We start from the raw sequence: 23,014 nt of genomic DNA, 5'->3' as shown, positions 1-23,014 counted from the left end.
CTCCAGCTATCTTCCTCTGGTGTTCCCGCCTCCTTTTAAGTCTGACTGAGAGCATAGTCTAAAATGCTGTATTATGTATTTTAATAAGATCTGAATACATGATATCTAACTGCAGAAATATGAATTATGTTCTCTTGATGCAGAGTCTGATTTTATACACCCTCTATTATGGTGCAGATACTCTTCATTTCCACTGTGTTGATTATTCTTGTCAATACCTATTTTAATTTGCTCTGGCATTCTTCACATAGAAAAGCTTTCCTCGTGTCTTTGATTTACCTCACCAAATCATAATATGTAACTTCAGGTGTCTGAACCTAGCCCATTTCTGCTCTCACTTTCATTTCAGCAAATGTCAGAATTACAAATATACACTCTAAAGAATCCAAGATTTCTGTGCAACAGAAATATGAGTAAACAGTAGTACAGCCCAGTCTACCTTACATTTAGCGGTTACCAAAGCCAGGTATTTAAAACAGTGTACATTCATCCAACAATATTACAAATAGATGGGTGTGTTTCTGGCCAGCATGTTTTTGCTTTGGGGCAGCAATATTGTGCTTTCTGAACTAAGAAAAATCGCTTAGCTGCACAAAAGTGTTGATTTATTAGTGTCTTTGACGTTGAAAAATGAAAAATCTAATACTGACAGTGAAAAAATCTGCACGTATGTACCATGCATGTATCTGGTTGTGTCTCTGTTGTCTTCTAGCCACAACATCTTCAATAAAAGTAATCAGATACCTTTTATGATGGTATTCATCAGTGTTTATCTAGCTCACCGAGGATCTTCATGGGGAGTTTGCCTCCCTCCCCTTTTTTTTTCCTTGGTATCTGTGAGTTGCTCAGGTGCAGCTCTGTGTCTTGTGGCAAGCAGTATCATTTTAAACATGCATAGTGCAGAAGCAAAGCTGGTGGAAGAGCAAATTTACATCTTGTATGTGTCCTGTGTGCCAAATGATTCAGGGTCACAGGCTTTAACCAATTCAAAGTGTGCCTGGATAGTCATCCTGGGCAAGTGAGACTCGGTTTTATGAAGCTTTTTGCTCTGCTCATGGTTATCACAGAAGTGGGCATGTCTTGGTGGAGCTGAAGATGGGTTAATTTCTGGGTTAATTGGGTTAATTTAATTTCTCCTGAATTACTTCACTGTAAAAATCTCAGTGAAGAATTTAGAAAAAAGTCTCTTTTATGGATGTGATCTTGTTGGAAGAAAACAACACAACCCATTCCTATTTGTGTGGAAGGATTGTCAGTAGATGTGTTAATGAGACCACTTTAAATAATAGTTACAGATCTTGCAGGTACCTGGGCAGGGCAGGACTTCAGGGATACGTGGCCTGAGCAGATAATGGGAAACAGTTAAAATAGGCCACTGAATGAGGTTGAAAAAGACTCTTAGGGGTGACCAGAGTGTTGCTCCAGCTAGCAGGCTTGTGGAGCTTTTAAAAAGTTTTGGATTGAGCGAGTTCATAGCAAGCAGAGAGGAGAAGTATTTGTAAGATTTTTGTATTTTTATTTTACACTGACCAGCACAACTAGACTTTGATGGGGGGAAAAATAGCTAGTTCATGCTGTAATAAAACCTTGGTTTTATACTACAAAACTCTGTGTGTTTTGATGTTCTCAGTTTTACAGAAAAAGCACAGGCAAAGCCCCATTAAGACTTTATCTGTCTCACCCTGGGGTCTGAGGTTTCAGAGAACCTTCCTGATGTGGTTCCCCTTTGGTTCAAGTTTCTGCTATGCTGGGAGTGGGGGTTAAAAGCCCATTTGTTGATCTCACACCTAAGACAGGAGAATTGCAAAAAAATCAGAGATGCCATCCGAAGGCTACCCAAGGCTGCAGGATCTCCCAAGCACTGTTAGGAGCTCCCAGGGGCTCTCCAGCTTCCCTTGGCAGGGAATGCCCCACTGTAGCCAGGACCAAAGCAGGGAGCTAAATCACCTCAGGTGATTGCAATTATCATCACTTTTCACTGCTGAGACCCAAATCACTCTCCGGTTGGCAATTACCCTTTTAAAAGGGTGCCCTGGGTGTCACCTGGATCTGATAAAAGCAGAGCAGGGCCAGCTGGGCTGACTTACTATAACAGACTATCTAAGGGGTCTGCAGAAGTTGGCTCCTTGAAGCTGCTACTGGAAAGCTTTGATAAGTATAGATTTTGTAGCTGTGGTGGGCTTGTTTCCCTCCTTGAGAAGGCAGAAAAGTTGAGGAAGAGCTCAGGGCTGCCTTTACCTGAGAAGAAATGCACTTTGGTGCCTGGCTCAGGCACTGGCTGTACAAGTTGAGGCCAGTCTTGTGCTGGTGTGGCTGCTATAGCTGCAGTGCAGTGTGAGCTCGGGAGAACTGAGCTGTAGTTGCTGCCACCCTTTGCTGTGTATGGAAAGCAGAAGGTAGGAACATCAGTGATCTGTTCTGTTTGGTTTTATTATTATTTATGGTTTTAGTAAATATTGGGTATGTGTTGAGATATAGATTGTAATTGCTCATCTTTCCAAAGACAGACACAGATACTATTAACCTGTGCCCTGTTTATTGTTTCTAACTCACTAATTTACTGCAGTGATTTTATAGTGCCTTTTTATTATTATAATGTCTAAGTGTAGTAGGAGAATATATGTGTTGGGGTCTTCTTTCGGTTTTTGTTTTTGCTTTTATTTGTCTAATAATGAAGCCACTCTCCCTAGCCTGGTGAAGATGGAATCTGCTTCTGTCCTTATATAGAACTATGACTTTGTTTACATGGCTTCTCTTCTCCCTCCCTTTTCTGCCTAGGGTTTCTCACTTGCAGTGTTCAGTGGAAATGCAATGGATGTTGGAAAGGCTAAACTTTAACAAAACTTAAACCCCTAATCAATATCTCCTACTTCCAATCTTTTGAAATCTCTTTTTCCTGGGCACTCGATGCAGACTTCTTCTTGATGCTCTATAGCTGTCTTGAAAAAGCTTATGGTATAAAAGGCAATTTCTAATATATTTGCAACTCTCTGCCCAGATGGAGATTGCAGGAAAGGAGATAGGACTGGTGCTGGAGGTCTGGAAGCTTGTCCAGGAAGCAAAACTTATTGAAATAATTTTGATGTGGACAAGGCATGCAAGTTAGGGTCGTGAGCATTAATGTTCAAGAACTTGCAGTTTTCCCTCAGCACTTTACAGTCAAGGGGTAGGGTCTCTTCTTATTTCTGTCTCTTAATCCCCAATCCTTGCCACAGTACTTCAACGTCTTTTGCATTGTAATCTTCCATATTTTCTTTCTCTCTTCTTTCTGTGACTTTCTAGACATAATAGATAACCTGTCATCTACTGTCAGCTTGCTCAGTCACCTGAGTAGAGATAATGATTGTGCAGAAATTCTAAGAGCACAGTAGGCAAATGTGTCATGCTTCTGTGTGCCCTCTGCAGGCAAACCTGCTTCCCAAACCTTCAGTCAAACTTCGAAATAAGGTTTGTCACTGAGAGTTTGTTGTTGTTTATGTGTTGATAAAGCAACGCTTGCATCTCAGTGCACTTAAGCTACTGCAGAGCTGGAATTGTTGCCTTAGCAGCAGATGGGCTGGCAGGGTTCTTACAGCTATATAAGATGTGCATCTTCTAGGACAGATTTCTACATCTATGTGCAATAAAAACTATGTCTTGAACTGCTCCAGAGCAAGTCATGCTCTCCTGTAGATGTGTTTTCAGACAGGGGCATTTATATACATAGTGAGTGGTGTCCTGTGGAAGAGACCTGTCTAATAAAACATGCTTCTACTTCAACAGAAAAAACCTGTCCATGTTCCCTTCACAGAGAAGCATGTAATTTTTTTCTTGAGTGCCCTAAGGGAATAAACAAGTCTCTCAATGTCCTAATAAAACTTTTACTAGTCTCAGACTACTTAGAAAAGTTTTAATATTTCTGGGTTTTTGTTTTTGGTTTTTTTGGTGGTTTTTTTTGGGTTTTTTTGATTTTTTTTTTTTCTTTGTTTTTTTGTTATTTTTTGGGTCTGCACCTCATAACTGTTCTCCAGGCAGTCAGGGACCTGCACAGCTGCTGTGGGTGGGACAGGTGCTCACTTGGTCCTTAACAGCAACACTTTTCTTTCTGGAAGAGCTTAGTGCCTGGAGAGGTAAGAAGTTGGCTGGTGCCTGGATGAGGACTTGAGAACTGGTGAGAGAAGGGATTTTCCACCAGAATGGAGAATAGTAGCTATACAAGCAGGTATAGGTGGATGTCTGGGGTGTAGGTGTTATTTAACTTGTTTAGGTACTTCATTACATGAACTTGACCAAGTGAATTATGAAGAATTGAACATTTAAATATGAGACAGGACTATTTAGTTGCTATACTAAATGCTTAATTTACTAACTTATAATGCAGTCTTTGTATTTTGCTCAGAAGCTGTCTCAAAAACATTGGATTCCAATTATAGTCTTCATAAACACAAGTTAATATGTTCCTTTTTGTTAAAAACAGAAGCCTGAAGGGCCAATAGATCTTGCATTCAGTAATGCCAACACTGTGAAAGAAGTGGCTCTCTCCTTTTCATGTGGCTAGCTTGTCTCTTCAGGCTAGAAAACATTTCCAGGCACATTTCCTTGCTGCTACTGTATCTCTATCTCCTTGGAATCTGATGCTAATACTGTATTTTTCTAAAATTAGGCTTAAAATCTTCTCTAGTCCCTTTCATTTTGTAATTTACTGTCACTTGGGGTTGGGGGGGAGTCTGATAAGGTTTATTTTCTTGTAGGCCTCTCAAATTGCAGCCCTTTGTATTTGAGCTGCAAAATCCTAAATCACACTAACAGGATGTCTGAAATGGACACTGGTGGAGAGTAAAAAAAAAGCCTGATACACATACTATCAACTATTTTTAGTTCCTGACAGCCCAGTATTGCTCTTACCCAACGACTAGTCGTGTTTCTTTCTCTTTTTCTTGCAGCTCTCAGTTCTGTAATGACTGAGAAATAAAAATACAAAGTAAGGGCATCCTGAGTAGACAGACATTACCAGAATTAGGGGGCAATTTGACCAGGCACTGATCTGTATGATTGCCCTCCTCTGTGGAAGATTGTAGTGGTGTGATTGCAATCATTTCTGCTGGTCAGTGTTTTCAGTGTTAACACAGCTGCCTGGGGAGCCAGCCAGGCTTTATGACTTTCTTTGGAACTGAAGGAAAAAGAGAAGAAAATGTCTGTGATATTTTACTCTAGCAGCTCCACATGCTATTGGTGGCATGTAACAACCAGATTTCGTGTCTAGTAGCTACTTGTGGTGCAGCCTTAAGTGTGCTGGTTGTGAGAGCTGCTTCTGAAGAAAGATGATTTCTATTACTGATGTGTTAATTCTTCCTGTAAAATGAAAAATAAAATAAAAATGACTCCTTCTAGTTGCTTCCAGTTGTTTGCCTAAGTGTTTGTATTTGTACCCAGAATACTAAATAGGTCTTGGATGTCTTAGTTCTCTAGTCAAGATATCCAAAGGTACAAGAGCTGCCTACAACCAAGGGTGTGTTTGGATGGTGGACAAAGGGTATTCTGTGTAGCTAAAATGCGCCAAGTTTAAACTTTTTAATTGACAGGCATTTTTAACTGGAGAAATACACTTTAGGGTTTTAGTCTTTAAATCCCCATAGGACATAATGTACACATTCAGCATATTTTACAAGCTCACTTGGGGAAATGGTTGCAATTAAGTGCTGCCTCCTGAGGAGAGGAGGTGTGTCTCTCTCAAGCTGTGTGTCTTGGAGAAGAGAAACAGAAATAGGAATTCATGTGAGAGAGAACAGAACTCCAGAGCCTTTCACTGCACCAGGTCCTGTGCTGAAGTAGCTGTTGTGAAAAATTCAACCAGATCCACAAAATTTAGTAGTCTGAAGAGCCTGTTAGACAGCAAGAGCTTAACTTCCTTGTGTTTGAGCCAGTGTTGCCACCAGCATTATCTGTGCATCCTGGGACTGCTTTGTAGTTCCTGTGCTTTGACACTGCTGTCACATGGGTCTGTGGAAGGAGCTTGGGTTTGTGTACTGGCTGGTGGTGAGAAAGAGGTGACTTTTGGTAATTTGTGGCATCCTTCCCCTCCATCCTACAGCTTGTCCTCTTACACAGCAGGAGCTGGCAGGGACAGCCTGTTCCCAGCTGTGCTGTCCTGAGGGATGGAGGGATGCTGCTCTGTGCAGGACAGGTAATGTGGCCCTGCAGGTGCATCTCTGCACTTAATGAGGAGAGAGGGCAGTGTTCACCCTCCCTGCCATGGAATGAAACCAGCTGACACGAGTCTGTTTAGGAGGGGAACTGCTCCCAGGCTGATAAGGTGATGGTGTGCACGTGTCTCCTTGGCTTTGTGCCCTTTGTGAGCCTCTTACTTGAGCTACAATTTGTGCAGCCTTTAAAGCTTTCTTTTTTTATTCCTATTAAGAGAAATGAGTGTTGGAGTTGCTGAAATGTTCAGTTTTCATCCTTATGCAAGATAGTGAGGAATACACTCTTTTCAGCCCTCAGGTAATTATTTGCTTTATTATTGCACTGTAGTGAGATAGGATTAATGTAAGTTACAAGTAGTAGCAGAATATGAAATAAGACAACAATAAGCACAACAGCGAAAGATAAAAACAGTCTAAGGAATTAACCTAGTAGTTTGAGAATTGTATGAATTTATAAAATGCTTGCAACTATGCTTAAATCTATTTTTCTTTCTGATAAAGAATGTGTTTTGAAGTCTTATGCATACAGGATTCATCTGGGATGTGCAAACTTGAAGAATTTCAAGTGTTCAGTGACAGGAATGAAGTAATAAACTTTTGACTTAGGTTGTCAACCTAAATAAACTGTTAGTTACCCCATAGCAATTACAAGTTATAGCTAATAAGGGTGCAATAAAAACACAAATGCTATTGCACTTCTTCCCCCCTTGGCATTTTCTCCCTGGTCCTGTCAAATTTGTTTTTCTTCCTGGTTCTTTAGTTTGCTTTCCAAACCATTCCATGTCCTCACTAAATCTTGAGACCTTTCTCATTAGTAGATTTGAGTTATCAGTTTTGAATATAGGAAACAAAATGAAGAATCACACTTCATAAGCTTGGATTTATGCATTGAAAGCTTTGGATAATTCAAGTAGGCATTGGTGAATGTTCAACCTGGTGGGCAACTGACACCTCTGTGTTTGCACTGAAAGCCAAGTTACAGGAGAGCTAGGAACTGGCCCTGGCCAGCTTCTTTCCTGGGGTCATCTTTAATAGTAGTTTTCTTATATAATTAGTAATCAGGCTGATGGCCTTTAGGTTTGTTTTTTAAATTTATTTATTTATTTTAAATTGTTATTTGTTAATGTTTTCTTTGGTTGGTTTTGCTTCTGTCTGTTTTAGTTTTGGCCAGTTGTGCTGGCAGGTGGCTATGACTGCACTGTGGTACCCCTAGCTCCTGCCAAGCTCTATTTTGTGAGAGCTTGGCCATACATAAATGCTACTGTATATTGAAAGAAATGTTGACATGAAAAGAAAATGATCACAAATGCAAGCCAGATATATTGTGATGTATAAGTGTTTGTATAGCAGTCAAGTATAACCATGATTTAACCACATGCAAGGAGGCATTTTTGACTTCTGCTATGTAAAACCTTTGGGATTAAACTGATTTAAATAAATTAAGGGCAAATGCAGTCTGGGATGATGTTACATTGAAAGGACTAGAATATGTTCTGCAGCAGATACTGTGATGCTGACTTGATAATTCTAGGAGAATTTTCTTGATTAAGCACTTCTGTGAATCTTGGTTATATCTGATAAGCAGGGAAATGGTGTCCCTAAATATAACCAAGCTGTATTAACAAGAGGATTAGAATGATTTGATGTAGAAACTTTTCTCACTAAACTCTTAAAGAAGATTATGTTTGTTTAATCTCATAATTTAGGTGCAATAGAAATTTGGAAGAGCTGAAATTGCCATTCATTTATTTAAATGGCTGACTTTGGGACAGAATGCATTATCAGAGTGGCTTAATATTGAAACTACTTCTAAAAGTCTGAATTTTCCATGTAACATGGTCAAATCAGGATTTCCAATCTATAACTTCTTTGCAAAACACTGTGGATTGATCTGTTCAATTAGATGCATCACTGAATCCTTGTCTGTAACTATATGTTCCTCCTCATTGACAGAAGGTTGGGGTGTGGGGGAAGTGAGGATCTTCTGTGACTTCTCTCTGCACAGAGGTTGCTTTGCATGTTGGGCTTGCTCTCCCAATGATTAACTGATTTACAGATGAGCATGAACAGTTTGCAAAAACTGAGAACTAGAAAGTTCCATCGTTTAGGGCTATCTCTGTCAATATTATTGTTTCAAAGAGATCACTTCAGTCAAAATGTTGATGTTATTCAGTTTTAGTCAAACATTGAGTTCTGTTGCTGTTCTGTTTGTTTTGTAAATAAATTACATTTTCATTGCTGTAAATGCTCAGTTATTTGATAGCTGTTGTTCTTTTCACTGTTAATTTAAGTTCATGTGTCTCCATTAGAACTGACTGCTGTGCTGAGAGCCTTTCCTGGGCTTCTTGAAAGGGTGCTTTATAACACCAGTCTAGGTTCTTCAGGGCATCAGTAGTCCCATTGACTTGAGTACATGGCCAGTTTAGGAAAGAGGGTCACCGTGTGGGGAGTGAAGTCAGAATGGGGAGCAAAGTGGAACTTGAACAAAGCTTCCTATTGAGTTTGGGGTAGGAGTCTCCTAAATACTTCACTGGGTGGGACTTTGCAGCTGTAGAAACTGTATTGATGGATTACTCAGACCTACAGACTAAAAAAGTGGGATATATTTCCACTTAGTTTTGCCATCCTGTCCATTCCAGGGAAAATTTACATTTTGTTTTAAACTGTGTTGCTATGCTGTGTTTGGCTGTATCAGTCCTACCGTTTTCAAAGAGGGCAATAGCAAATTTTGGGTTTAGGTCTATCCATTATTTAAATCAAGTGACACTATCAATGTGTAAGCCAGTTACATTCCTACTGCCTGTTTCTTTAGCTTATTTTTGTTTCCTTCCTCAACCATATTTTTATGATATCTAGTAAAATTTCTATTTGTTTCAAGCAAAACCCCAGTGTTTTATGCTGTACACATTCCTTTGTGCTCAAGAGCTGGTGAAGTAGTATTTGTACAATGATCTATGTTCACTTTTCTGCCTTTCATAGAGTCAAGATAGACTGGAATGTTTCCTGGGGAAGGGGGGACAAATTACTCCATATAGTTAAGAATAAACTGAAGTTCATATTCACTCAGACACCTTAATCCACTTCCATACTTGAGAAAGACAGAGCTGTTGCACTGGTGCTTAGTATTCTGGTAGCTTGATGAATCTAAGAAAATTGTAGGAACCTTTCATTGAAATTGCCTTGTTATTAGTAGCAAAAAAAACCCCAAACCCAACACAAGAATCAAAGAACCCCAACCCCCTAGTATAAGAATACCTAAGTGTTTTTTTGTTGCAGAGTTGTGTTCACCCTTCTCTTGGGATAAGCAGGAATGCTTGTTGGACTATTGTAGGCACAAAATCACAGAATCTAAATTGTGCCTCTGAAGGATCCTCTGGTGCCAATATTCCCTCTTGATGTTTGACTCCTTTGTACCATTCAAGCCCAGAAGCGTGTGGAGGGGCAGAGATAAAATGAAGCAATTGGACAGGAGGAGAGAGAGAGAGGATTTTTAAACTTTTTTGGGATATGACAGACTCATTGTACTCTCTCTGCCCTTCTTAAATCTCTCAAGGCAGTCAGTAAAGGAGGGGAAATTATGACCTGCTGTGAGAAAGAAATGGAGGAGCACCAGACTCTGCATCAGCTTTGCCATACTCTTCTAGTATAACTTATAGTACATGGCCAGTTCTTTTCTATACTACAGGGTTGGTTTTTTTTTAATATTTAGTTTGAAAGTGGCCATATCAACCTCCTCAGCAGAACACTGGTTCTTTGTAACCTTTATCTTGCGTTTCTTTGAAGTAAATTCTGTGTAAACATGCTAGAAAAGCAAAGCAAACTTGTAAAAATCCTTTTCCTAGAATGATGGGGATTGTCTTTTTTCTTTTTTTCCCCCAGCTATTAACCACTGGAGTCTCAACTCAGCTGAGAAGAATACAAAGGAGAGCTTTCATGTACGGTAAGAGAAGAGCTCCCTCTCCAGACTGAATGCGTCTGAGTAGTGGCAGATTGAGGTCTATTTTCTATTTCTGACAATGTCAAGGGTGTGAGCTGCTGCTTTCATCTTCAATGAGACCTGTGAAGAGTTACATCCTTTGGGGGACTTGTGTTTGGTGAATGTTACAGCTTGATGACAAAGACTTTGAAACTGAGCTCATAGGGTTTAAGTTGTCAAGGCTTGATGTACTTTTCTGATGTGTTTTGTGGGGTTTTTTTTCTCTTTGGTTTCATGATCTTTTTTAGTTGAGCTTTTTATCATTAAATTATGATTTCCAATTTGTTTAACTCTACGTCTGGACCATGAACATACCGGAAAACTCTACAGCAGTGGCTGAAGATGTAAAATGTCTTGATTTGCGAATTAGAAAAATCAGTGACCTTTAATCTCTTCCTTATTTTCTTCTAAAATATGAACTTATTTACAAAAAGTTTTTCACTAAGAATGAAAATAACCATATCCCTGAACAATGGCAGATTATAAAAGGTTGTATTAATTTTTTGTTTTGAAACAATTAAAAATATTCCAAGGCCAGGTATCACAGTTGTAGTTTGAGGCAATGTTTAATTGCTTGTAGCTTTTCTCCAATTAGCACTTGTTTGCTCCTTGGTGCCTTCAGGTGGAATGACTGGTATTACCAGCAGATGGTTTTGACCTACTGACAAATAATGCTACTTAAAAATATCTCAGAATGAAATAGCTTCTTATCCTTGTCACAGGGCTTATGTTTTTTTCAGCTTCCAGGAAACAAAAGCAGCTTGAGGTAAGTGAAATGTGTGTGAAAGTGTATTTTACAGAGAGCTCAGGAGCTGGTTCTGTGCAAGTAAGGACATGGAGACCATTGATTCTGAGGTGCTACACTCTTCTTCTCAAGCTGTTTTTTTAATATCTGCTCTCTCAAGTGAATTTTTTAATGAATTATTAATTTTGCAAACTACTACATCCTGACCTCTTCCTTTCTATCTCCTTTGGTGTTGCCCTCATACAAAGACATCTGAGTGCAAGCTGTTGGCTCTTTATTAGTAATGACTTTTCTTGCTCTGTGCTGTTCTGCTTATCAGTGTTGTAAAGCCTGGAAAAACTCCCAATTGTTTATGTGCCACTTGAGTTTTCCTTGGAAGTCTTGCTTCCATTGGGTTAGCCTTTGGTTTTACCAGGGGCAGATCAATACTGGGTAGGAATGTGAGTCTTCTAATTTTTTTTTCCATGTATACTGTAAGGTTAGAACTAATTGTCATCGAACTTAAAATAGTTTGTTTAAAATAAAAGTTTGTTTAAAGTGCTTTCTTCCATCTTGACGGCCCATTAATATGTTGTGGTGGCTTGTTTTGTAAACTGAAGAAAATGTTTCTCATAATATTCTTCCTTTGGCTGACAGACCATAATTATTTGACATTTATCCAGCGATACATTCATCTTCTTATATTTGAAACTTTGTCTCATCTAGGCCTAGAATATGACTGTAGGATTTAAATAGATGTAGAAATTTTCATCCAATTTTTAGATAATTAAATAAGAAATAATGTATCCAAATGTGCAAAAAAATTTAAGGACAGTGATTTTTCTCAAAATTATACTTATCAGCCCTAAATGCCTTGACAGGACATGTTCCTGGGCCACCTTATTGGAGCCCCAGACATGATTGCCTCATAGAAAATAAGACCTCTTTATTTAGTGTCTGACTAGAAAGGTACATGGAATGGCTGTTTTGTAAGCAGATAGTTGCTCCATCAAGGGTAAATACTTCATGTTTCTGAAGGCCTTCTGTTATAGCAAGCTGGATACTTCTACTGGTTTTTCTGAAACTCTCAGAAAGGCAAATGCTGCATCTCCAACATGACATCTTTGTGCTTAGATGTGAAAGGTCATTTGTCTCTCTTCTCTCAGTAAGTGAAAATGTATTCACATGTCAAATCTTTCATGTCAGGGAGAATCCAGATTGTGGACTCAAAAGCTTTTCTTGTCATGTTTCTAATTAGGTCTGTGACTCATTTTCATGAATAATATATCAAGCTGCATATTAACATCTAATCCAGCTAAATCATCAATTTACAGCAAACCCTGTCTGCAGCAACTCCAGTAAAAAAGTCAGAAGCTGCAACATTTTTCCAACAGCTGTTGAAGCTTCTGTAGTGTCTCTGGGTAGTAAACTTGCAAAGCAAGTGATTAGATTCATGCTGCAGTATGTGGGGGTGAATGAATTTGATTAAAATAAGAGTAGATTTCTAAAGAGGACTTTGAGGTTAAGGCCAAAAACCCCTTTATCCTAGGTACAAATTATTTTTCTTTATGATCTGAAGAGAATATTTGTTCAAGTTCACACTGAAGTGCTGTGTATGGTTAGATTACATTGCTTTTCTCAGTAAGAAAATGTTTTGTTTTCTATCTCTGAGGGCACCAAAAAGGTACCAGTTAATAAACTATTACAAAGGTTTTTAGCCTGAAATGAAATCACTTGTTGCTTGACCTCAGTCTTGCAGAATATTTTGAAGGATTATCCCAGCTCCCTCATTAATATGCTGGATGGGAGTGCTGTGGATGTAGCTGGTTGTTTTTGTTTGTGATCATGCTGACAGTTATTGTCAAACAGCTTCACTCCATCATGTGGTGTTCATCACCAATTAGTCATCTGACAGGTATAATTTCTCAGTGCTGTGGATCACTATTGTAACTGTAAATTATGTTTGAAAGTGTCTTTAAAATGTCATCTTTTCCTGCTGTTGTCTGTTTTCCATCACCTAGTTCATGATAAGCTGCTGGCACTGGTGTATACTTCCTTCCCAGTTTATTTTATAGACAGGATGATGTATTCCTGCCACCCCCTTTCTGTCTTTCCCTGCTGCTCAACTCTTTTCTCCAAAGAACTGGGCTCACAGGAGGCTGCTCTTGGTGACTACTGTATGTTTGTGTCAGCAGGGAGAGAATACTCTTCATGCCTGACTCCTCAGTCTTTCCAAATGCTGTTCCATCGCCACATCTGTTGACTTTCACGCAGGAAGGGAGCCTTTGAACAGGATACAGCTTCAGTGTAGCTCCTGTCAGACCACATCAGAATAATCAGCTTTGAGAAAGACAGGTACCATGTGCTCGGCTCCTGGTGCATATGTATCCTCTCTGCTGCATACATGCAACTGTGAGACAGGCATCCCATTACTCCATAATAGCTCTCTGAAGGTCTGTGACAGTTGAGAGGTGTGTGACAAAGCCACCAAGTAGGAGGATTTAGAACTTGGTGTGTAGGTCAAGGCTGTTCAACCTCATCAGGCCAGGCTGTTGGCTTTGATCTGATTGTGCATGTACAACTGCTGCTTGTGAGGCTTGTGGATGGCAACATGAGATGTTAAGCTATGCCTGCCTTTCTGTTTTGAGTGGAGCAAAACCGGCTTCCAGATAGCATCTGGCAGTAAATAGTGAATGTGTAGCCAGCATGCGTTCAGTTAAAAAGTTTTGAAGTGAATGACTTGACAGTGGACTGTTACCAAGAGATGATGGAGCACAGTGGATGATTTTTGCATGGTGACTTGGAAGACTCAGTTGCTATGCATTTCAAAAATCAAAGTAATATTCCCCATAATAATGGGGAAGTAGTAACTCTGATGCCTGTGCCATAGGCTGTTGCAAATGGACTTGGGTATGGTATGCAATGAATTGATAGTATTACTTGCCTGTGCTAGACTATGATTGCAAATTATAGCAACTTTCAGTAGCTTTTGAACAATTTTTTTGCTTTGATTGTCTTTAATGTTCTGAATAATAGTGAGGATCTCAGGGCATAATGAAATGGGATAGTCATTCCTCTGTAACTTTCTGAAAGGTACCTTTAAAACAGTATTTATCCATTTCTAATGCAAGATTAGGAAAAGAAAAAGGGTTGAGTGCATATCATAGACTATTAATTTAGAATCAGAGCTTCACCTATGAAAGAAGGATGAGGCACTTGTAAATAGCTAATGTGTTCTTGTCATAAGTATCAAAAAATAGAATATGCAGGTTGCATGTGGGTTCACCAGTCTGCATTGACGTCTGACCTCCATCATACTGCACTCCTCCATGTTCTGTCAATATTATTCAAAAAACTGGGTTAATGATGGGATTTTTAACCTATGAATCAGAGTGCTTTATACACCTGACTATGACCTCAACATCCCTGGAAATTTCCATTTAAGAGCAAGGGCAAGTGTTTTAAGGATCAAATGTGGATAACAAAAAATGTGCTAAAAATTTTATTTCTTGAGTGTGGGGGAAAGGAGCACAACTTCACTGCTTGTTTGCATGCCTATACAGACTTGCTGCAACTTTAAAATTAGCCTGTAATAAGCCCCAGGTGTAACACCTTAGACAGTATGAGTTGAACTAGTTAGAGAGCTGAAAGATTGAGATAGTTTTAGCAAGTAAAGACTTTCACATAGATGTATGGTCCATTCAACTTGTACAGCTTGATGCTGTAGTTCTTTAGCAGGTAAAATCTTTTGCAGAAGAAGTTTTGCATTAATAGGGGCTGTTTCTTCAGTATTTTCATGTACTTAAAATGAGAACATTCACATTGTTAGCTTGTTGTGCTCCTAAACAAACGGGTGAATCAATTACAGGAAGCTTAGGAAGAGAAATGACACCTCCAAGGTTGCCAGCAGTTCTGCATAAACAGCTGGTGATCTTAGCTGATCAATGACAAAGCAAAAAGTACATTTTGTGTTTCACTCCTAGAAAAGGAAGAGGATACACTGTCACATTGACAATTTCAATTAAAAACTGTGTGGCAGTTGAGTTTTCTATTTCAGTGACATCTTAAACTGCATCACGTATTATGCACTAAAAAGGAAATTAGCAAATATATTGGATTAATGTGGTGCAGAACATGAAGGCTAAGATCAGTTTATTTTGACACTGTGATGATGACAAGTAAGTACTTTCCTTGGAACACTTAAGTAAAATTGCTCTGAATATACAAATTGAGAACTACATCTTAATCTGTCTTGTTATCATTTCAGTTTGGAAATACATTTTGCTAATTTCTGCCTGGGTTTATAGGCTGAGTTGATACTTTACTTTTTTTAACATAACAATCTATTTTCTTTATACTGTTATGTGTGCTGGGCTCTTTTTCTCCTTATTCTGTCTCTGTAAGCACTTTAGTCTCTTCACTTTGAGTGGCTGATTTAAGGAAATTGAGAGATTAGGATAGCAGACAACTGAGATGAATTGAAGTAGTTCATCTTTGTCAGAAAGATCCTGTCTCTCTCAGCTGTCCCTCTTGCCAGAAAGAGGAAAAACTGGGTAGAGAGCTAAATTTCAGAAGCATACAATTATTAGAAATAAGCAGAATGAGAAGGTGTCTTGAACAAAGCTGGAAAAAATGAGCACCCTTTAGACTGAAAGAGGTATATGGAAGCACCTAATTCCATACAGAACTGCAACAGACTATCAATTTATCCTGAACCATTAACATAGCTGATTTTGAGAGAAAAAGTTCTTAGGGGTATGTCAAACTTTTTTTCAGTTGATGAGAGAAGAATGTTCTTCCCCAGTAGAAATAAAATAAAATGGTTTTGGAGAAAATATATGCAGAGAAGAGAAAAATCTGTATTTTAGCTCAAATATTTCTCTTTGCTAAGTTACAATAAAAAAAAGGTTTAACTAAACCTGGGAGTTATTAAAAATTAAAACTGTGGAATACAAGTAAACTCATGTGGAGAAGCAGGAGAGTAAGAATATCGTACTTGGTCTTCTCTTTCCTTATTTAATATATTAATAGGACTAAAGAAGTTTTCATCAGTATTGGTGCTACCAGATAATGCATTCTAAAGAAGTATTGAGCTGGGCAGGATCAAAGTCACTTGCACATGCAGAGTTTCCAGCTAAGAAGCTATGGGAGGGTGTAGGTCTGATACAGTCTGAAAAGGTAGAATAGCCTTCGTTATCTGAAAAAGGCAGAATAGCCAGCATTGATCCCACTTCAGCAGAAGTGGAAGGAATCATCAAGGTCATAACCAAGTGCTTTTACTTGATCTACTCAAAACCTGTGACTGGAAGAAATGATTGATAACATAAAAGCAAAGAGGGACTTGGTAACTTGCTTCAGGAAAACAGAAAACCTGCAAGCATCTAAGGATAGAAGAACTTTTATCAGCTTAATCCCTTGGAGGTTTTCAGAGGAATTAGCTGAGGTGGTGCAGACAGGTGGCCCTGTGCAGACATGGTGCCTCCCACCTTGGCTTTCCTCAGACTGGACTCTCACTTTGCTCTCTGCTGAGGCTTCCACTCTGCTGAAGCAGCCTCTGGCTGGTCTCTCAGTCTGGCAGAGGTACAATTTAGTGGGGTGGGGAGGAGGAAAGGCATGGGGGAAGGTGGTTCAGACACGTGTGTATGTCTGTCTGTCTGACAGCTCTCTTGGAGAGAGAGGGAAGCAAGTGATGGAAGTCAGGTGCTGGGATAGGCTTGTGGCCCAAGCCTGGCCTTGGAGTTGGTTGCAGATGTGAGCACCCAGACTCCCTCTGATGCAACTCAGGAACAGACTTTCAGCTGAATGCAGTGCCTAGAGGATGTTTTTCTTTTCCTGGGTGAAGGCGGTACACTGTGGGGCATGTTTGGCTGTGCTGTTCCCAGCAGCACTGTAACAACTCCCAGCCTGTCGCTGTGACCAGCAGCAAAGGTCCCCAGCTCCTTGGGTAGTGCACTTGCACTTGGTAGCTAAAACTAGGAAATTAAGGAAATAACTTAAAAGCAATTGATAATGCTTCTTAAATACAGTTCATCAGTTTTTCCACGATGTGAACTTTAGAGAGTTGAAATGTCTTTATTTTTAGAAAATACTGAACACTCCATAACTTCTACAATGAGGTGGGTGTTGGAAGGTGTTCTTGCCTGTGGCAGGGAAGATTGGAAGTAGGTCATTTTTAAGGCCCCTTTGCAGCCCAAACTGCTCTGATTCTGTGATTTGAAGCTCGCTGTTTATCTGCAACTCATTGCTCAGTGAGTAGCACCTTAGCTACAAAGCCAAAGCCAGAACATTTTCTTTTACTACTGTTGCATCGTTTCACTATGCAAGACTTGCAAGTCAGCAGCATATGGCATGGCTATATTGTCCCATAAAGAGGGAAATATCTGCGTGTGACTTGTACTGGGATGGTGAAAGCTAGAAAAAAGTCCCAGGAGTTACTCTTCTCAAACTAAAAGCCAAGGTGTTTGATGTGATGTCAAAGGCTGTTGAAATATGTAATTCATTCCATCTGCTGCCTTTGGTGCATGAGAGCAGCACGTTGGTGCCAGCTGCATGTGCCTAAAACTGAGAGAGGAAAGCCTTGGCAACCGTTCTGTTTGCTCTGCTGCCTGTGAGGGTGCAAGTGAGCCACAATTTCTTTTATTTTTAGCCCATGTGTCCTGGTTTGCCTGACAGGCCAAGCTTGGGGGGATGTGTGCTGCATGCACTTGAGCTTAGGAGGCTTTCCCTCTATTGCCAATATTGGAATTCTAAAAATTCATACCTGTTCATCAACTTTCTATTGCCATATGTCTAGGAATTAGGTAGCTTTGGGTTTCTTATTCTGGGCTAAGTTAAGGAATTGTTACTCCTTTCAGTGTTCATTAACTTGTCCAGCCAAGCTCAGCTGCTGTTTATTTAGAAGCTGTAGTTAACAGTGAGTTTAGTGGCCTAAACAAATATTTATTATAAAAACGGGGTTTTAACAATAAAAACCTTCTAATGCTATTTTCCTGAATAAAGTACAAGGTTTGCAAGCATAACCACCTAATCAACAAGCTTCAGGAGATCAATTTTTGAATAAAATAATTATCATTAAATCTTTCCCCAGCTTTTAGGGGAACTTAGTCTGGTTTTCTGTAGTTCTTTAGCATGGGTTACTTTGGTCCAAGAACAGTCAAGTGGAAGTGGAACTTGCAATTTTCCTTCAATATTTTATTGATATAAGTAGTAGCACTTTCCTGAGGGTTTTTTATGTAAAACTTTCAAGTTGCTGTTTAATAGAAGTGCAAAAAGATTGAATATCAATAAAATGTTCTCTTTTTTCATTTATCAACCAATTATTAAGGAAATAGAAAATTAAGCCTACAATTTATTATGTTCAGCCCTCTTCCCCCTTTCCTGTTATTTATGCAGACTGGTGCCTGGAAGCTGTGCTGTCTTTAACATGGAGCCAAATGGCTTTGTAGATACAGAGAAAGATCATGTAGTGAGAGATCATAAAAGAATTGTGAAAAAAACCCAACAGGATCAAAACCCAGAATGGCCGAATGCTTATTGGCAAGAAAATGATTTAGTGTAATGGAGAGCAAAGTAAAACAGCTGCTGGTTTATTGTATGTTATTTATTATCTTTTTTTTTTTCCCCCTTGTTTTTGTCCTCTACTGAGGGGAAAACAGAATTAAGATCCTAAACAATATTTGTACTCAAATGTAAGCATACAAATAGTCTTAAATCAATGCCTCATTTACAGGATTCAAGCTTGCTGCATCCTTAAACAACTGTAAGAACTGAGGCCAAATCCAACATGTTACTTGAATCTAAATTGGGGAAGGGGAGTTTAATTGTACTTCATGAGTAATTGGGAGTTTTTAATCTGAATCCTTCAAAGCTATTTTGGATTTTGTCTTTGAGGGGATGGCCTCTAATTGTCATCTACTTCATGCATCCCAGTGTTGTTCGGCAGTGACTGACAAAGTTCTGTACTCTGTATTGCTAATGAAATGATAATTGAGCCAAAAGCAGATGTGTGTAAAATTTTAACAGTCCACTGCATCTTTTGTATGCTATAAACAGTCCTGATATAGATCCCTGCAAATGTAAGCTCCCTGAGGTGATACTTGTGTAACAAGTGAGATTGGTTCCTGCTCTGTAAGGGGATTGTTACTTGGAATAAACAAATACTATTGCACTTCTAGCACCGGGCAGCTGATGTGCTGTCACCTCTGCCACTGGGACACTGTACCAGAGCTCTTGGGAGAGAAGTGAAGATGCATTTTTGTAATGGTAAATCTGTGGGAAATGTAACCAGTGACTGTTTTACTGGAGGTGATACAAACTAGACTCCCTTGCTATTGCACAGTACTGAATTGTATTACTCATACCAGTAATGAAACTGTTCCAGTTTGAAGAGGGAGGAATTCTAACTAGAAAAGTTAATACAGGCTTTTTCAGAGAAGTTCTCAAAGCTTCTCTTAAATAAGCCTCTCTAAGGGAGAGCCATGCCAAAAGGACACAGGTTTTTGTACAAAGTTGTTTTCCTGATCTTCATTTTGATGTGTGCTTGGTGGGAGAATGGATAACTTCTTCTCTATGACTGCATGAAAGCCAGATGCCCAAGGGTAAAGTGGGAAGGAAAGGAAAACTGAACCATTGACATTTTTTTCACTGTTTGAATCTGGAGGCAATATTTGATTTGTACATACTATGTTTATAGTGTGGAATCAAATTTAATAAATTAGGTAACTATTATAAGTGAAGAGGTGAGGTTTTGTATCAGGAAGGAAGAATAATATTGAAGGCATATGCAAAGTGGTTTCCTTTGTTTTTTCTCCATTTTAAAAAACTTTCATTATTCATGGATACAGAGTAGAAGATACCTGAAAACACCCCATACAGATGTGTAATGTTGAATTATTTTATTCCTATGATATTGAAAATATATAGAAAGATTTCATAGAATAAGAAATTAAAATTATAGCTGAGTTGAAGACATAAATATACATACAGTTAGAACCCATTTATTTGGGAAGAACCACCTTTACTGTCCACCTAGATCCATATGTATGTTGTATTTTACATATACATAGTGTGATTAATATATAGTGTTGAAATTATGTGAACTTAATTTCATACTCTAATAAAGGATTGGCTAGAGTCAACCCCAACTCTTTGGCTTCACAGTTTTGGGCTTTATACATTCATGATCTAATAGAAAATACTGTGGGACTCTGAAGATAAAATTTCATCTGTTGATTCCCATAAATAGCTAGATTTGCTTGGGTGCCTTGTTACAGCATCCTAATATCTTGAAGGAAATAAAACTTCACAATGTGTTTCTAGAATGGGAGAAGCAAGTCTTGGCATGAAGGGAGGCCTGTTTTTCTGCCTGAATTGGTTAATTAGTATTAAAATGCTTAGAAATTAAAATATTTTTAAAACCTGGGAGTAATGCTTTTGGGGTTTTTTGGGTTTTGTTTTTTTTTCTCTGGCAGATCGGCCCACAGCACCTCATTTAATTGCTAAGGGAGCACTGGAGTAAAAGAAAAAACCATAACCACAAAGTCAACAGCCTGTCTTGGGGGTGAAATCTATTAATTCAGGTTACTGTCCTGTACAGTGATCATATGAGGTTATGTTCTTAAAAGCTAAATCTAAGTAAATAGTGTAAATAACTTGTACTTCAGTTGGTTTGTTTGTTTGGGGGTTTTGGTTTGGGTTTTTTTGTTTGTTTTTTCTTTTTACCCCTGGGAATATATCGTTTATTTCAAATTAATACATTGACTTATGAGCAGCAGATTTTTCTATTCACTATTTGGTACTATGCCTCCCAAATTATTTTCAGATCTTAGAAATAATCTACACAAAATGTCAATCTCTTCCAATATTTATCTAGCCTTACTCTTACCAGAACTATTTTTTGTGAAATAATAGACTTCAAATAGAAATCCCAGATGTACTCTCTGAATCCATAAATTGCTCATTGTGAAGAAAATAATTTTTTTTTCTAAAAATGATGGATTGCTGGAACATAATGGCTTGTGCTGCTGTTATAGTTAAATTTTCTTTCAAATTACTGAATTTCATGCTGTTTATAAAGTAGGCACAGCCTCCATAAGGCTAGACAGACAAGAATGCTGCACATCTACAAATTAAATAGGGCAGCTGTAAAGAATTGTGATGTTACATGGCTCTTGTGTTTACTTTTATTCTTTTTATGCTGAAATGGAGTGAAAAATGCTGAATGCTCCCTTTGTGGAGTACTGGACATAGGCATGATTAACATAAACTTGAGTATTAACACACTTCGCAGTTATCTCTTCACATATACAAGTAAAAAATAACCAAAGTGGAGATGCTATTTTGTTTACCTCCTACAACAAAGACTCAAAAATAGGATTGAATGCAGTTATCTGCAATGACACATATGAGAAAAGGTATTTGTGTTGAGCTAGACACTGAAAAGACTCTTTTATAAGAGTGGCAATTGTGACAATTGGAAATTGCAGAGACCCTGGCTTCATGTTTGTCACAGGTAGCCTGGACTTAATTGCCTTTATTAAGAAATTAGATGGTTGCTGAGCTGAACTGTTTCTGGCTCTTGCAAAGGAATTACTTGTCAAGGGTCAGAGGGATTTCACTGCCAGACAAATGAGCAGGATGAAACATTCCATGACAGCTCCCAAGATCTGAGTTCACACCCAACATGCATGTGTTGGTAAAAGCTGAAGTTATCACCTTTCTCTTACAGCTCAAGAGGTGTGCAATTTGGATTATTCATGTATCATGTGATGGCTTAAATTAATTTCATCACAGGTTTTAGTTCCAACACTGCCTTGTACCAGTGCTTTCCAGAATCATTTGTAGGGACCTCTACATCTACTGTAGTTTCATCCACTTTATTCTTATCAAAAAATGATCAATAAAACTCAAGTTGTCTTTGTGTCTCTTCCAGGGGAAAGTCTGATCTGGAGAGGTTGCAATAGAGTGAATGGACACAGAGCTGATCATTAGGTTTGGAGGTGTTTTGGGGTGGTGACAATTAGCATGTGCTCCTGAAGCTCTCCTAGACCATTATTGATCACCTGAGACAGTGAGGTGCATTGGAGGGATGAGTGTTGTGTGTCAGAGCAAAGCAAGAGATGGACATGGTGAAGAGGGAAGGTGACTTTCAAGCCTTCCATGGATGTTAACCTTTGCCTCAGAACCTGAAAGCTGTGATTTGTTTAGGGTGAGGGTTTTTTGGGCTGATGGAGCACATACTGTGAGTGAAGTCTCCACAGTGTAGCCTGGTTTTAAACCACCCTTTTCACCAGTACAGGTAAAAGCTTCATTTGTATGAGCCACACAATACAGTGCAGAAATGCACCCCCTAGGAGTAACTTCTGAAATCTTATTGTATATAAACTTTCAATATTCAGCCTGGGAGGGTGAATTATTAAAGTCAACTTGAGATTTCAGGCATTTACCCTAAAATGCAAGATCTAGTTATTTCAAAACAGGATGTTAAGGCTTCAGGAAGAACTTCTAGCTTATTTAGGAAGGACTCAACTATCTATGAAATAAATTCTAAAACCTCCAAGAACACAATCCCGATATCAGAGAAATCTGGTAATCAACCCTGCAGTTCTTTCTAATAACTTTATATTTTGGTCATGTAATTTATTATCTCCTTTGTATATGGAAAGAATTGTTCAGGATAATAGACACTTATAAAGGTAGGGGAGGACACAGGCAATTAATTCTTGCAACTCTTCTGTTTAGCCCAGTAAACTTGGGCATGCACTTTTGTTAATTGCTTAAACTGAGGTATAATGAAGAATGTTTAGTTTTTCTCTCTGATTACCATAGACTGCAAATAGTGACAGTGTGGATTTCACATAAATTACATGTTACTTAAACATAATTTTTTTTCTCAGAATAGCTTTCATACTTTCTGTTACTTATCTATTTATCTAACATAGTTATATTTTTGTGTATAGAGCATATTTAGTATATGAAGAATCAACTGATTTTCTAGCATATTCTGATAAGGAAAGCACTCAGTATTGAAGAATTTTGTAAGAGGAGCATTTGCTGATGGACAGTGAAAACAAACTGAAAATTAGTTGGACTTTTTCCATAAGTGAGAGGATAATCTTTGGAACATATTGTCAA

General features: G+C 38.6%; 1 long non-coding RNA gene across 1 annotated transcript in view; it reads left to right on the top strand.

Annotated features, from left to right (window-relative positions):
• Positions 1 to 2,099: 2,099 nt before the first annotated feature.
• LOC146434480 (uncharacterized) overlaps positions 2,100 to 23,014 on the top strand; it is a 77,645-nt gene continuing 56,730 nt past the window's right edge. The window contains exons 1-2 of the long non-coding RNA XR_014853268.1: positions 2,100 to 2,396; positions 10,062 to 10,122. This is a non-coding gene — a long non-coding RNA (uncharacterized LOC146434480). The remainder of the gene's footprint in view (positions 2,397 to 10,061; positions 10,123 to 23,014) is intronic.

This window comes from Lichenostomus cassidix, chromosome 7, assembly GCF_008360975.1.
Source record: "Lichenostomus cassidix isolate B80296 chromosome 7, HeHo_3.0, whole genome shotgun sequence".
Taxonomy (NCBI): domain Eukaryota; kingdom Metazoa; phylum Chordata; class Aves; order Passeriformes; family Meliphagidae; genus Lichenostomus; species Lichenostomus cassidix.
This window is presented reverse-complemented; position numbering and strand designations above follow the sequence as displayed.